General features: G+C 38.7%; 1 pseudogene; it reads right to left on the reverse strand.

Annotated features, from left to right (window-relative positions):
• Positions 1-12,344: 12,344 nt before the first annotated feature.
• LOC116742966 lies at positions 12,345-14,090 on the reverse strand (annotated as a pseudogene).
• Between the last annotated feature and the right edge of the window lie 1,747 nt (positions 14,091-15,837).

Consider the following 15,837-nt stretch of genomic DNA (forward strand, 5'->3'; position numbering starts at 1 on the left):
ATTATAACCCTTCTACCTGAATATAATATTTTACTGTTTCTGGCAAGGCAGACCTCCTAGCAATGAATTAACTCAGTTTTTGTTTGTCTGATAAAGTCTTTATTTCTCTTTCATTTTGAAGAAAGAGGAATAAAGTTGTGGCATGCTAAATTAGTGTTTTTCTTTTTGTCTTTCAACACTTTAAACATTTCATTCCATTTTCTTGTTGCTTTCATGGTTTCTAATGAGAAGTAGGCTATCGGTCTTACCATGTTCATCTATAGTTAAGATTTTTTTCCCTCTAATTTTTTTTTTAAGATTTCCTTTGTATTTGGTTTTCTGTAGCTTGAGTATATGTCTAGGTGTAGTCTTACAGTTATTGTTGTTTTTTGGTATTTATTCTTTATGTTTAGTGAGCATCCTGGATCTGTGGCTTGATACCTGTCATTAATGTTGGACAGCACCGGGTCGATAGTATGGCAATGTTGCTGTTGTACCTTTCTCTTTTTTTCCTTTCTGGTATTCCAGTTATGCATTTGTTACATGTTTTGAAGCTGTCTCCAAGTTATTTGCTGTTCTGTTCTTTTTGAAAAACTATTCTTTTTCTCTTTGCATTTCAGTTTGGGAAGTTTCTACTGACCTTGACTTCAAGTGTACTGATACTTTCCTCAGCCTTGTTAAGTCCGCTAATGAGCCCTTCAAAGACATTTTTCGTTTCAATTGCAGTATTTTTGTATTTGAACGTATTCTTTTGAATCATTATTAGAATGTCAATTTCTCAGCTTACAATACTTATTTGCATATTATCTACTTTATAGAGGTTTATAGAGGTTTCTATAAGGTTTATAGAAACCTTAGCATATTTATTGTAATTATTTTAAATTCCCTGTCTGATAAGTACATCTGTGTCACATCTGAGGCTGGTTCTGATGCTTGCTTTGCATCTAAAGACTGTGTTTGTGTTTCATATTGCCTTTTATTATGCATTGTAACTTTTTTTTCTTAAAAGCCAGACATGCTGTGTCAGGGAATAGGAACTGTGGTAAATAGAACTCTAGTGTGGGGATTTATGTTAATCTGGCTAGGAGTTGAGTTTTGTTCTTTTTGTACTTGCTGTAGTGATAAGTGTCAGAGACTTCAAATTTCTCTAGTGTCCTCAGTTTTGTCTCCACTCTTGACTTTGGCCTATCCTAAGTACTCCTTCTCACTTTGAGTCTGCCTCCTGCAATTCTTCCAGCTATAATTCACTATGATTATCCTGGGGTCCTGTTGGTATATTGGTAAGTGTTTGGAAGAAGAGGATTATTTTAGTATCTTCCAATTAAATCAGTCTTTGGTGGTCATGTGTCTCTGGGCTTCACACATTTTTCTTATTGGATAGCTTTCCCCCTTTCCCACCTCTTGGTGATATATGAAGACTAGACTAACTGGGGTTGCAGTGGGAGAAATACCCTTATACATCTGTTGGAAAAGTCTCTGGTAAAGAGTTTCCCTCCTGAAGAGTAGGCTTTTGTTATTTAGAAGGACGTGGACATGCATGACAGGGATCACTCTTTTACTCCCCTGCCAGACAGAACCATGAGTGGCTCGTTCTCAGTTCTTCACTATGAATTGCAAGAGGCAAAGCCCAAGGAAGTGTGAACTCCTTCCCCACAAAGACCGAATCCTCATACCTTTCTCGTTTTCATACTAGTCCGCACTCAGCCTCCAGCAGTTCATCAACATTACCATTTCAGTGTTTCTACCAGTTTATGGCTCCAGTGGCTTCTGTTCTTCTACCTGAGCATAACTCATCTGTGACTCTCTGTATTCATCTGTCTCTCCAAATTTCAGAGTGGACAGTTTGCTCTGTGACCTATGTGGGAATAATGACTTCCAAGCTCTTTACATACTGGAACTGAAAATGGAAGCAATTTTATAATTTGTATAACCTTGCATAGGCAAAAGAAAACATATTTGGAGGTGTTCTCTTTGAAGCCAGTGTGTCAGCTCTGCTATTAATCTTTATATATTATAAGCACTGTTGTTTACAAAGTTAACTTGATGCTCACTTTAGTGATAAAAACTGATATGTGCATTAATTTTCACTAGATGAAATTAAAGTAAGTTCCAGCAGGTAAAATGACTTTCTTATAATCATACTGCTAGTGAATGACAGGAGTACGTCCTTAAATCTTCATATTAAAAATTAAATGAATATATTTTCTTATTTTTATATTACCTACCTCCAAAGAAGAAAATAAATAAAATTTTGGAGGCTTATGTATAATCCTGTAACCTCAAAAAAAGAAAAAATAAACTTTATATGACAGAGCTTCTTTGCACATTCTAACAAGTAACTCAAATGTGAAAATATCTTGAAAAACAGTACTGGCTCCCTCCTAGACTTTTTTGAATCTTGGGTTAATGGAACAGCTACTAAAGTCACATTCATTTTGGGGTCTGTTTCTTATACACTCCCAACAATTGTTACATATAAATCATCACTAAGGTAGGTTTGTATCATTCTACTGTTGATCTACTGCTCATAGATTCCTCTTTCCATGGAAAGAGAAAAGCTTACTAGTTGCTTTTTAATTGCCTTCTCTGAAAATGTTAAGCTGGGGCTTGGCAAGGATCCCTGACAGTAAAGGATATAAAGGAAGGAGGGACACCGGAGATCCAGCTGAATGTGTCTATTGTGATCATGAAAATAAGCCCAGTGTTTCAGCAATCTTTTTTTTTCCTCCCTCCCACGTAGGTGACAAATTAAAAATGAAAATTTCCAAGTCATACAAAATAAGAGAGAAAACCAAAAACATAATTTAAAGCATTGTTGTATCCAGTTGAGACTCACTAGGTTATGTCAATGATTTCATTTCCTTTGTAAAGCTCTGACAGGGAAGTCATATATCTTTACTAAAGAAGAGAGAGAAGGTGGAGTATACTTTATCCCATTAGACCATTTTGGAGTAAAGGCACAGTGGGACAACTTAGAATATTGGACCCTGCTGCTGATTTCATCTTTTATTTCACTGAACTGACAACAAAGTAGTCAAGTGATCTTTAACTCAGTGTGCATAAAAAAAGTAGCAAAACAAACTCACTGTGGAATGTATAAACTGTTGAAACCCTGTACCCATCTCTCATATTAGAAATCCTAAATGGTGAAAATGAAGATGTATGTTTAATCACAAATTAACGCTTTTATGTTAAAAGCCTATAAAATTGTCTCTGATACATCATAAGGTGTTTGATGTCTTCAGTATTTTTTGGTTCAAGACATATTCATCCTGTATTACCCTTTGTGTATATACCAGTTTTTTGTTTTCCTCATTAACTCAAAGGTACACACATAATACAATGAGAGTGCTATTCATTTGAAATAGGGGCTTCCTCCCATTTCAAAGTTTCATCCAAATATTTTGAGATGTCCTCAGGGTGTGTTTCATATAAGCCCCAAAATATATATTACCAGCTACTGTATCATGTCCACTAGCTACTACTGCTGTGTTTTCCCTCTCTTCCCAAGTCCTTCACTCTCACACATGCCAGTGTCACTGTTTTCCATCATCACCCATGGCTACCACCGTCCGTGAACTGGAATCTTGAAGTCCACAAAGAATGACTTTGTTCTGACTCTTTTTGCCTAATATTCTTTAATTATAGAAATACTGAAACAAGTTCTCATCTAACCAGTGTATTTGAGAGCTTTAGGGAAATGGCTGTTCCTGATTTAATTAATGGTCCTTTCTCTAGGATCTGTTCCCTTGTTTTGGAGCTAGGCTGGTTGTATTTCTGTGGGACAGATAACACTTCATAAGACTCTTGTGTCCTCTGTGAGGTCTGAAGCATTGTTACTGGATCAAATTGTATGTGTTCAGGCTTTCCTCTAGCATAATTTCTTTCCTACGAAGCTTGTCAGTAAATCCCATACACATGTTATGAGGTAAGCCCTGCAGTTTTACCAGATAGGCACAGGTGGGAATGTGCCACAGTAATGACCCGGTTAAGCTTAATCATTAGTTCCCAAGATACGTAAATAGCCTATATCCCTCAGCAAATGGGAGGTTCAGAAGTAATATAAAATAGCTGCATGTGAAGTTCTGGTGATGTAAATTTTATAAACTACTGAATTACAGTATTTTACTCCATTTACTTAAATATATGGAAATAATGGTAACATTAATTTTAGACCCAATTGCTCTAAGGTAATGGATACTACAACAGTGTGTATTCTTGGGATTATTAAGAAGCTGTTGTGTGACAGTGTGAAAATCTGTGAAACAAAATAAGAAATTTCAGGAATTATTCTTATAGAACATTTTATTGCAGATGGGTCATAGTTTAAAGGAGCAGGTTATTACTACCAATGATATTTTAATGGGGAATGCTATATTTCCTAGAGTAGCAAAATTACTTTTTTCATTAAATTCATTTTAAATTTAAAGATTCTTCTGATTTACACAGATTTAGATGTATAGTAAATAGATCTATAAACTTCTGCAGTGTTTTTTTTCCCCACTTCTTTGTTTTTATTCCTGTCTTAATGGGGAAAATATATTTTCCTCCAAAGAATAGATATTCAGAAGAAATGGGAGCTCTGGGTTTCACTTACACTAGAAATATGATATCCAGACTGTATGTATTAAAGACATCTGGCCATTTGTGTTTATGTTATGTATGGGTCAAGATTTTACTTCAAGATGATATAGGAAATGTGTTTCTATAATAAACATAGTGAACACTATTGTAGTCAAGATAAAAATGTTTTACAGAATCTGCTGGATGAAGATTTGCAGTTGTGTGCCAATGAGCAAAATCCCAGAGGGTTCATAACCTTTGGAAAAGTACAATATTTACCAAATTCCTGAGAGACCAATGGAAAGATAATTAAATGGATTTGGGGATCATTCCTTCATAATATTTGCTGTACATCAAATAACTTTTTAAAAAATCTTGGGACAATAATTACAAGACCAGATGCTTCAAACTTTTAAATAAGACTATTAAATGTGAATATCTGAAATGTGGAGAGAGCAACAGAAGACACCAGGCATATGTCTTCGTGTATTTTCACCCCTAGATTTAGAACTTCAAACCTTAGTGTGGAGGCTGGGTTAGTGAAAAGAGGGAAGAAATAAGCTGAAAAATGGCTCAGAAGAAGACTGCCCAAAAGACTTTGTACAACTGTGCAATGAAGGCTATGTTCTCTATCTGTGCCGTCCAGTAGAATACATGTGGATACTGAGCATGTGAATTACAGTTATTATGACTGAGGAACTGAAATATTAATTGCATTTTAATTTAAAATAAACTTTTAATTTCAGAATAATTTTAGATTTTCAGAAAAAAATGCAAAGATGGGCCAGAGTTTCCATATACCTCTCACCCGTTTTCCTTAGTATTAACATCTTATATCAGTAAGGTACATTTGTTATAATTAATGAACTAATATTGATGCATTAAGTAAAGTTTGCAATTTATCCATATTTCCTTAGCCTTTACGTAATGTCCTTTTCCAGGTCCAGGATTCCACACAGGGTACCACACTGTATCATCATGTCCCCTTAGGTTTCAGTTGGCTGTGACAGTTTCTCAGACTTTTCTTGTTTTTGGTAACCTGGACAGTTTGCAGAGTACTAGTCAGGTATTTTGTAGGACAACCTCTAATTAGGATCTGTCTGATGTTTCACTCATGATTCGACCGGGGCTGGAAGTATGGGAAAAAAACCACTGAGGTAAAGCACCATTCTCATCACATCATACCAGGGGCACATACATCAACATAAGTTATCACTCTTCATGTTAAACTTGATCACCTGGCTGAGATAGTGCTTGTCAAATTTCTCCACTGTAAAGTTACTCTTTTCCTCCCTGTGTCAGTACCATCCTCTTTGGAAGGACATCACAATGTGCAACCTTCGTTTAGAGTGTGGATTTATACTCGATGTCTGTGAAGGTGAAGTACCTACATAAATTATTTGGAATTTTTCTGCATAGTCAATTTGTCTATTACTCTCCATTAATATATTTATTCAATCATTTATTTACATCAGTATGGACCTATGGACATTTATTTTATACTCTGGGTTATACTCCAGTAATACTTTACTTATTTGTTGCTAATTTTTTTTCTGACTTTGGACATTGGAATCTCTTTCAGTTAACTTCTGTGTCCCTTTGACATAATCCCATCATTTGTTTAACACTTCCTTTGTTTCCAGCACCAGATAATGTTCATGGCTCGTCTTTAATATTTCTTGCCCAGTTCTAGATTCACCTCTTTCTCAAAGGAGCCTGGTTCCTTTTATTGGATAATAGTATTAACATTTGTTAGCTAAACATTTAAAATAGTTTAGCCTAGGGGATGGGGGGAGTATTGAAGGAATCTCAGATTCCCTATAAAAGTAAAAAGAATTCATTCTTTTTGCATTTGCTGATTGAACTTTATTTGCTATTTCAGTTTTTAAAAAGGATAAAAAATATAAAACTTTGGTGCATTGTAGGAGGATATCTTTTCTTCCTTGATCAGAGATAGACCATGGTCAGCCTTAAATGCTTTTATATTTGTTTCTCAAATCCAGCCTCAAATAACTTTTTTTTTTGGCAGGTTCTACTGTATATTAGAATGAATTATTAATGTTGTTACAAAACTCATTAAACATTTATACTCTCACATGATTTCAGGAAGAAAGAAATATATATTCTTCTGTTTTTTCATAAGCAACCTGCCTTTCTAAATGTGATTTATGAGAATTTGTAATTCAGAAGAAAGTGTAAAATAGAAAATACATATTTCAGTAACATACTGTGCCTGCTCTGGAATGAAGTAGGGTTAATACATCAATCCAGGAACACAGCACAAATCTCAACGTCAGCAACATTCCCCACGTGAAATGAATGCGGGAGGGCCAGAGCTATGGTTTTTACCTAGCTTCCCGGGAACAGGAACAGCTCTGTAATGTCTAGTTAACCTCCTTTTCTTTCTTCCCTGTCTCTTTTCTTTAACACCTCTTTAGCATTCTATCACTTCCCACCCTTGCCATACGTGATAAACTGCTATATCCTATGCTATGCCTGAGGGCAGGGGCAGAAGCAAGAGTGACGGGAGGCTGGAAGACAGATACTGATGCCAGCTCAGTGTTTAACCTACCTGCTTCTGCAGCCTAAGTCAGTGTTTAACCTACCTGCTTCTAAAGCCTAAGTCTTTTAAACTAAACAGAACCTTTTATTTTATAACTACAAATAAGGTTAAAAACCGTTATACTTAGAGAACTAACACAGTGATTTCCAATTGTGCACATTTGTAAACAGAGCATTTCAAAGCTTTTCTACCAAGAGGAATTTGATAGGTGGCTAGGTGAGAACTGCTAAAACAGACTTTTAATGTGCATTTCTGCCTGGAGCCATACTAAAGACCACAAGAAGTGTGAATCAGACAGTTATTTACTTACCCATTAGTGAAAATCTTAGATTTTCTGAATTGCCAAAATCATCTCTGTCATGCTAAAGCTTAATGTTGGCTCGTAACATTGGTCCAATTAAGTGAAGTACTCCACAGCCACCTGTATTCTGTCAGTGTATGTGTCTCCAGGGTGCAGTCGGGAGCATATAATAATTCAGGAATGATTGCCTCAGAGGTTTTATTGGACTCACTCAGTTAACTCAGATAAAATACAGAGAAAAAGAAAATCTTGCTGGCGTTCTGACTTTCAGCTCTTGTGTTTGTTTTCTGCCAAGATATGTGTTATGCAGTTAATAGAGAGAAATATATATTAAGTCTCATAGCACAGGGAGATCAGCTCGGTGCTTTGTGACCAGCTAGAAGGGTGGGATAGGGAAGGTGGGAGGGAGGGAGATGCAAGAGGGAAGAGATATGGGGATATATGCATATGTATAACTGATTCACTTGTTATAAAGCAGAAACTAACACACCATTGTAAAGCAAGTATACTCCAATAAAAACGTTAAAAAAATAGCCTTATAATTTGTCTAATTATCAAAGTTCCATAATTTATTATTTTTTTTCAGGGGAGAGAAATCTGGCCCTCTAGATAAGGGCTCTTTTAAATACTTAACTGTAGCTGGTTGCTCTGTGTAAGAAACAAGTAACCAGTGTATTCATTTGGGGTGTAGGAGAGCTCGTTCAAATTCATATTTTTCACTATTTAGAAAAAACAGGGAAGGAATGTTTTATTTTATGTATTTACATTATATTGTAAAAATTAATAAACAGAAACTTCAATTAAAATAGAGTGGGGAAGCCAGAAGGGGAAGATTTCACACTTTACCACTAATAGTCGAGACAAACAGGAAGAAGACTTGCTCTCCTTGCCTGGCAAAAGCTCAGCCAATGAGGGCCTGTCACAACTTGGCCAGTGAAAAAGCTGCTATTCTTCAAACTCTCAGTTCCTCCAATGGATTCTGTTTACCATAGCCCTCCCAATGTCTTTTTATTCTCTTTAAAAGAGTTCCCCTTTCGCTGTGTAGGGATCTGCATATGGTTTGCCGTGGTTGAAAATCCGCAAATTGCAATTCTTTGTTCATCTCAAATAAACCCATCTTTTGCGAGAGAAGTAACTGGCAGTTTATTTGTTTTAGGTCAACAATATGTTACTTGCGTGGTTTAGAAACTGTCTGGAAGGATATCAGTGAAGACGATTACATATATTGTTAACTTTCTGAATTTATCCCTGCTTTTGAGGAAGTGAAACAGAATATAAATATGGCCTCTTTGAATCCAGAAACCATGTTGGAATACAAGGAATAAATTACATGATATATTGTTGAATAAGGAAGAGTTGCTGTGCCCCCAGTATTTCTCTTTATCATATCCCCTTGTGTGTTGTTCCTTCTGCCTAAACAGTCCTTTCTTAATTCTACAATTAGCAGCCTGTACCCATTGTTATCATCTCTTGCCTAGTATACAGCAATAGGACTTTTCATTCAGTCTCCAGCCTCTCTCTGTCTGGTTATACTCCATACTATCAAAAAAAAAAAAAAAGCAAAAAAAACCCCTTTTCTTCAAACCAATAAACTCATGAACAAACATATATAATCTGATACTGGCATCCCCCATTTTGACAAACAGCACATGAAAAATGGCAACCATGTAATAATTTTGTTAGCTCATTTTTCCTTCTGGGTTAAGTTGAAATGTCTCAGTTCATCATACAAGGCCTTGAGTAGTCTGACACCAGCCTCACTCTCCAGCCTCTTCTTTATCCTACATCACCTATCACTTGCTTTATTAGCCAAGATTCTCCGGAGAGGGAGAGAGATTTTAAAAGTTTATTACAAGGAATTGGCTCACATGATTGTGTGATTATGACTGGAGACCCAGGAGAGCCTGTGTACATAGTACCAGTCTGAATCTGAATGTCTGAGAACCAAGAGAGCTGATGATATAAATTCCAACCCAAAAGCCAGCAAGCTTAAGACACAAGAAAAGCCAATGTTTCAGTAGGAGTTTGAAGGCCAGAAAAGAGCAATATCCTATCTCAAGCAATCAGGTAGAAGTTTCCTTTGACTCAGCCTTTTTGTTCTATTCAGGTCTTCAGTTGATTGGTTGAGGCCCACCCCCATTAGGGAGTGGGACTTTACTCAGTCTGCCGATACAAATGTTAATCTTATCCAGAAACATCCTCAGCGACACACCAAGAATAATATTTGGCCAAATGTCTGAGTACCCTGTGGTCCAGTCAACTTGACACATAAAATTAACCATCACACCTGCTCTCACCCCATTGAAGAGCCACATGAACATGTCCTCACTTCCTGCATTTGCTACATACATTTTTCCGTCCTCTGCTATGACTCTGTACAGTCTTCTCCCATTGAGTCAAATGACTTCTCTTTTTCTCTATGACTGGTGTTTTTTTTTTTTATCCTTAAAACCCCCTTCATAGTCACATCATAGTGAAGACTCTGTGAATTGACCTAGGCAACATTAATTTCCTGCTGCCCTCTCTCCCTCTGTTTTAGCTATATGAACTATCATGACTATCTGGCAAGGCTATTTCTGTCTTCCTCACTTGACTATGAGCTAATTACTCCAGGGCATGGCTCTCAAGCAGGGGTGTTAGCTGCTCATCCATCAGGGGATATTTGTTCGTGTCTGCAGACATTTTTATTGTCATAACTGGAGGAGGGAATGTCAGTGCATTCTACTGTATAAAGGCCTGGGTGTGGCTAACCAAATTACATACAAGACAGCCTTCTGCAACAAAGAATTATCTAGCTAAAATCTCCTTGGCACTCTTGATATTTTGGGCAGGATAATTCTTGGTTGTAGGGAGCCATCCTGGACAGTGTACGATGATCGCAGCATCTCTGGCCTCTACCCACCAGAAGCCAGTAACGGCATCGCCTCCAGTCATCGCAGATGTCCCCTCACTTGCAAAATTTGTCTACTAATGTTGAGAAATATTTTTTAAAATACTGTGAAAAAGACGAACTCACAGAAACAGAGACTAAAGTGGTGATTACCAGGGACTGACGCGGGGGAAATGGGAAGATGTTGGTGAAAGGGTACAGATGTCCAGTTGTAAGTTCTGGGGACCTAATGCACAGCATTGTGAGCTTAGATAGCAATACTGTACCGTATAATTGAAAGTTGCTGAGAGAGTAGGTCTTAAATGTTCTCAATACAGAAAACAAATGATAATTATGTGACTTGATGGACGTGTTAGCTAACACTAAGTTAGTAATCATACTGCAATATATGTGTATCAAATCATCACGTTGTACACCTTAAAGTTACACAATGTTGAATATCAATTATATCTCAATAAAGCTGGGGAAAAATACTGTGCATACTAGGACCTAATTAGGCAGGATGGTGAAAGGCTTAAGAAAATGAACTCCAGAATCATCGAATCCTGCAGTTGAATCCTGTCTGCACTTCGTGAAGGGAATAATGAGACATATTTAACCTCCCCCAAATCTATATTTTCGTCTGTGACCTGATGGTCTAAAATACAAAATGGCTCACACAGTAGTTAGGACAATTACAGTAGTTAATGTTAGTGATGGTAGATGGTAAGTGCTTAATAATTGTAGCTATTGTGACTGGCTAAGAGAATGCCACCATAAGGGCGGGGGAATTTACCTTATAAATATCCTTAGTTACATCATTTTAGAACATATATAAAAGTTAAAGTTTGCACCAAACATCTTAGCACAGAATTACTGTCTGAATTATATTTAAATGCTTCATGTGTAATTTTTGTCTCCTTGAATACAGGGATTACATTTTTGCTTTTGCCCACAATGCAGGCTGTGATAAATATTTATCAAATTGAAACTAACCAGAAAAAATATTGCCACTTATAACACTGAGTGTGGCAGCTGTACTTCCAAATAATTCTTATTTGCCTGTCCTATCCATTACTGTTATGAATATTTTTCTTTTTATCAGAATTAAATGCATACGGAGGCAGCATGTAAAATATCAATTTACAGTGCCATGCTATACTGCTACAATACTAAGATGTAATGCAATGAAAGATGAAATTTGGGACATAGATGCCTGTAGGAGGTCCAAAAGTTATGGGAAAATGATTCAAATTGTACAGAACACAATCACAGGATTAAGGAAACCAATCGTCACTTGCACTGTGTGGTGATAACAAGAGTCGGAATGTGCCAGGGGCACAGTTTGTTTGCAGCTGTTGTCATTTGAATCTTTTGTACAACATCCATTTTCTTTCTCAACTGTGTGGGATTTATAAGTGCAGAGAGTTGATCAGAATTACTTTTGTGTAGAGACTACTTGTATGATAGCTCTTAGATTTAAACCATGCATAAGAAAATATAACCCAGAAGTAATTCCACAAATACTGCTTAAGCTAGCACAAATGCCTATGTTGATGGATTTAGCTGAATATTACTTTAAAGTGCTAATTAGGTCAGGTTATGGACATCACCAACTAGAGCAGGAAACCTATCAGTTGCTCAAATGCCATCTTTGGGATAAACAGCTTGAGAGAATTTTTATAAACAGTAACTTGTAATTTGATCAGCCTTGATAGACTCTTTGTCTAACTAAAGCCAACTCCATATCTTTGTCCAGATTAGTTTACTTTTTTTTTCACATTCTGTGCAGCTTTTATTTTAATTGGGAACTAATCAAATCTACATACAGTCTAAAAACAGTAGAAAACATGAGTAAAATGGCCAGCAGTCCATTTGGGGTAGAGATAGAGAGAGGACTGGGCACCCAGAGAGAGGGAACTGGCATTGTTCTGGCAGCAACCAGGATGGGGCCAAGCATTTCCTGGCTGACTGAGTTGTTTGCCTGTGCTCACAGGGCAGGCAGAGACCCTGAGACCACCTGAGTGGCCAGCCAGGAGAGAAAGCCAAGACCCAGCCTGGATTCTCTGTTAGCAAATCCAAACCTTCACAGTACTACCCACAGCCCCTAAAAGTTGGTCCCGGGACACAACCAGTACAGTCACCCTGCCCTGTTGATACAGCAGGATCTGCATGTAGATGATGTTGTCCCTATTCCAAACCTTGAGGGACTGGTAGTAGCATGTGCTGAAGACTTTGATCTGGTCTGACATCAAGATAACCACCAGGGCATACACGGTGCCCATGTGCCCTGCCAGTCAAGGTCCATACATGCTTCTTGGACTCAACATCCCACATGCATGAGATTCTCATAGGTGCCACACACGATGAAGTGATTCATCATGTTAATAGAGTAGATACTGCCACCAGATGTCTGCAGGACATGGATGCAGTTGAACTTCCAAATGTCCCAGATCTTGCTTGTCTGGTAGAAGCTGCTTGAACAGCCACCACTGCCTACACCCACTTGTTGAGGCCTGTGAGATCCTTCTTCAACTGCAGTTTGGTACCCATAATGTCCCAGGTCTTTATGGCCTTCAGGAAACCACTCAAGAGCATGTTATGCAAACAGACCAGCATGTACATTGGGCTGTTGTGGGCCTGGATTATGTTGATCTTCTGCAGGTTCCGGACACCCTACCTGGTGATGGTGCAGTCTTCTGGGCACTGTAGAGATTGTACCCCTGAATGCAAGGTGGCACATGTGTCCCATGTATTGGTGGACTGGTCAGAGGAGCCCCTAAGGGCAGGTCATCCATGGAATAGAACAGAGACAGCAGATGGGGCACTGATGGACCAGAAAGTTTCCTTTGAACTTGAAAATCTGCTGAGAGTCTTAGGATCCTAGGATGCCCGTGTTCAGCCATGCACTGATGTGGGACAGCTTGTCATTCAACATTAGATACCTCCCTCTGGAACTCCATGAGGTCGTAGCTGAGCTTGCTCTATTTTTTGTCCGTGACATCAAACTTGAGCTCAAGGCTCTTCATCAGCTTGTCAGTATTCTCTGAGACTTTGCCCAGCATGGAAGAAAGAGAGTGATTTCCCTGGGCCTTCCAGGCCAGCACTACGTGTATCTCATGGAAACATTTGTCCCTTGCCTGCAGGAATCCATTTAAGCTCTTGAAGTGGCATGTCCCCAGGTGTGTCTCATACATGTCCTGGTTCCCATTGAACATGTGCCAGTACTTGGAATGAGGATACTTGATGTGTTCACACTCTTTGACATGAGTCTCCAGGTTCATTTTGAGGAAGAGCAGGTAGCTGGGGTTGTTGGGGGCACATTGGGGCTGTAGTCACAGCTCCTCTTGTGGTCCTTCTAAGCACTAAGCTTGATGGTGAAAGGCACCATGGAGGTCCACATCCAAGAAGATGGCTTCTGATCCCTGCCATGGTGCAGACACGCTTTCAGTGAATGAAGTGCTCCCAGATCTGCTCAGCCACTGCACTGGTGTTCTCTACCACCGTCAGCTTGGCATTGTCCCCAGGACCCTTCTCTGACTTCAGGGAGCATCTTTGACAGAATGTGTGCATACACATGGTGATCTCAAGGTCCTTGAACAAACGGCAGCAAAGCTGGAAGCAGAGCTTTCTGAGGGCTGCTAGGCAAACACCGGTGTCTTTGGCTCCTTCTCCCCATAGGACAGGGAGAACGTGGGGAACAGGGACACGCTGGGCTCAGAGTGGAGGAAGCAGATGGAGATGGAGGAGTTAAGCAGCATCTGAGTGGCAGGGAGGGTGCTGATGGGGGTGGGGACATGCTGTGTCCTCTTCATCCCTGGAACAGTTAGACGAGGGTACTGTTTGTACTTGCTGGTACCCCCCGCCCCAAAGAGAAGCAGTTGCAGCTGGTGCTCATGCCCAAGCTCATGCTCTAGAAAGGCATCTAGGGTCCCCGGGTGGCCCCACCCTCCCACTTCATCGCCCCCACCTTCCCCCACTGCTGGAAAGGACTTAAGTGTACTTCTAAAACTTTAGAGTCTTCTAACTGGTATCTTCCTCCATATTCTTATATGCTCTTAGGTTCCCAGTTTCCTTTGATAATTACCTGTCATAGATATAGTCCAAAAAATCTGTCTCTTGCTATTTGATTCTTGTTGCTAGAATTGCTCAATTTATGAGCATGAACTTTCTTCTCTGTTCCAGTAGACTTACAACTAAAGTCACGTTGTGTTCTCAGATTCATAGAGCAACTCCAGTAATACAATCAGATATCTATAATGAAAAGCTGTAAATTCATTTTATCCAGGTAGCCCCTTCTTTCCTGGCTGAGATAGCATATGAGGGTGAGGATATTGGTAGGAGAGTACAGAGAAGGAAATCTTGAGGGTAATAATGGTTTAATGAACATTCATTGTTTTGTGATGCATAAGAGCTTGTAGTTTGAAATGTGATGGACTATATGAAAGTGTACATCTTCAATTCCAATTATTTTTCTAAGTGACTCAAGTGAGTTAACTTTTAAAGATGACTGTCCCAGTGTACACTGGTCTGAAGAAAAGCTAGTAATTTTCTGAATTCCAAACAATATTCTATGAAAAAGAAAGTATTTGAAACATTCAAAATAGATTTTAATCTACAAAATGTAAAAACACTCTTTCTATCATGTATCTCATCATATGTTTTTTGCGTCACATGCTCAGCTGAAAGGACCCCTAGGTAACTTGGAGGTTTTTGTCTTTACTGTGTAAGATACCAGTCGAACTCAGGTTTGCTTGCCCAACGTTCAGCAAAGCCAGCCTGCTGATACCTGGTTACGGTGAAGGAAATTATGGCGTTTGCAGGGCACCAAGCAAGGAAACTATGCATCTAATGCTCAAAAGACCTGAACTCCTTGATGGCTTTTAGGGAAGGGTTTTAAAGCCAACATTAGGGTACATGGATGACAGCACATCTGTTTACAACATGGTTTCTTGAATCTTTTAATCATCTGACCTACTGCTCAGAAAAAAATGCCTTTCAAAATATTACTGCTCATTGACAATGGCAACCGGTCACCCAAGGGCTGTAATGGAGATGAACAATGAGGATAATGTTGGTTTTTGTGCCTGCAAACACGACATCCATTCTTCAGCCCATGGATCAAGTGAAAATTTTGACTTTCAAGTCATATTATTGAAGTAATACATTTCCTAAGGGTATAACTGCCAGGAATAGTGATTCCTCTGATGGATCTGGGCAAAGTCAATCAAAAACCTCCTGGAAAGTATTAACCATCTTAGATGCCATTAAGAACATTTGTAACTCATGGGCAGAGGTCAAAATATCAACATTAACAGAAGTTTGGGAGAAGCTGTTTCTAACCCTCAGGGATGACTTGGAGGAGTTCAAGACTTCAGTATAGGAAGTAACTGTAGATGTACAGATGTAGTGGAAATAGCAGGAGAACTTGAATTAGAAGTGAAACCTGAAGTTGTTACTGAACTGCTGCAGCAAGTTCTGAGAGGACTGACTTCAATTTTTAAAGAATTTCTACTGTAGGTAAAATGTGACCAAGCCGTACAGCATGCTACTGAGAAATTG

Source organism: Phocoena sinus, chromosome 18 (assembly GCF_008692025.1).
Source record: "Phocoena sinus isolate mPhoSin1 chromosome 18, mPhoSin1.pri, whole genome shotgun sequence".
Lineage (NCBI taxonomy): Eukaryota > Metazoa > Chordata > Mammalia > Artiodactyla > Phocoenidae > Phocoena > Phocoena sinus.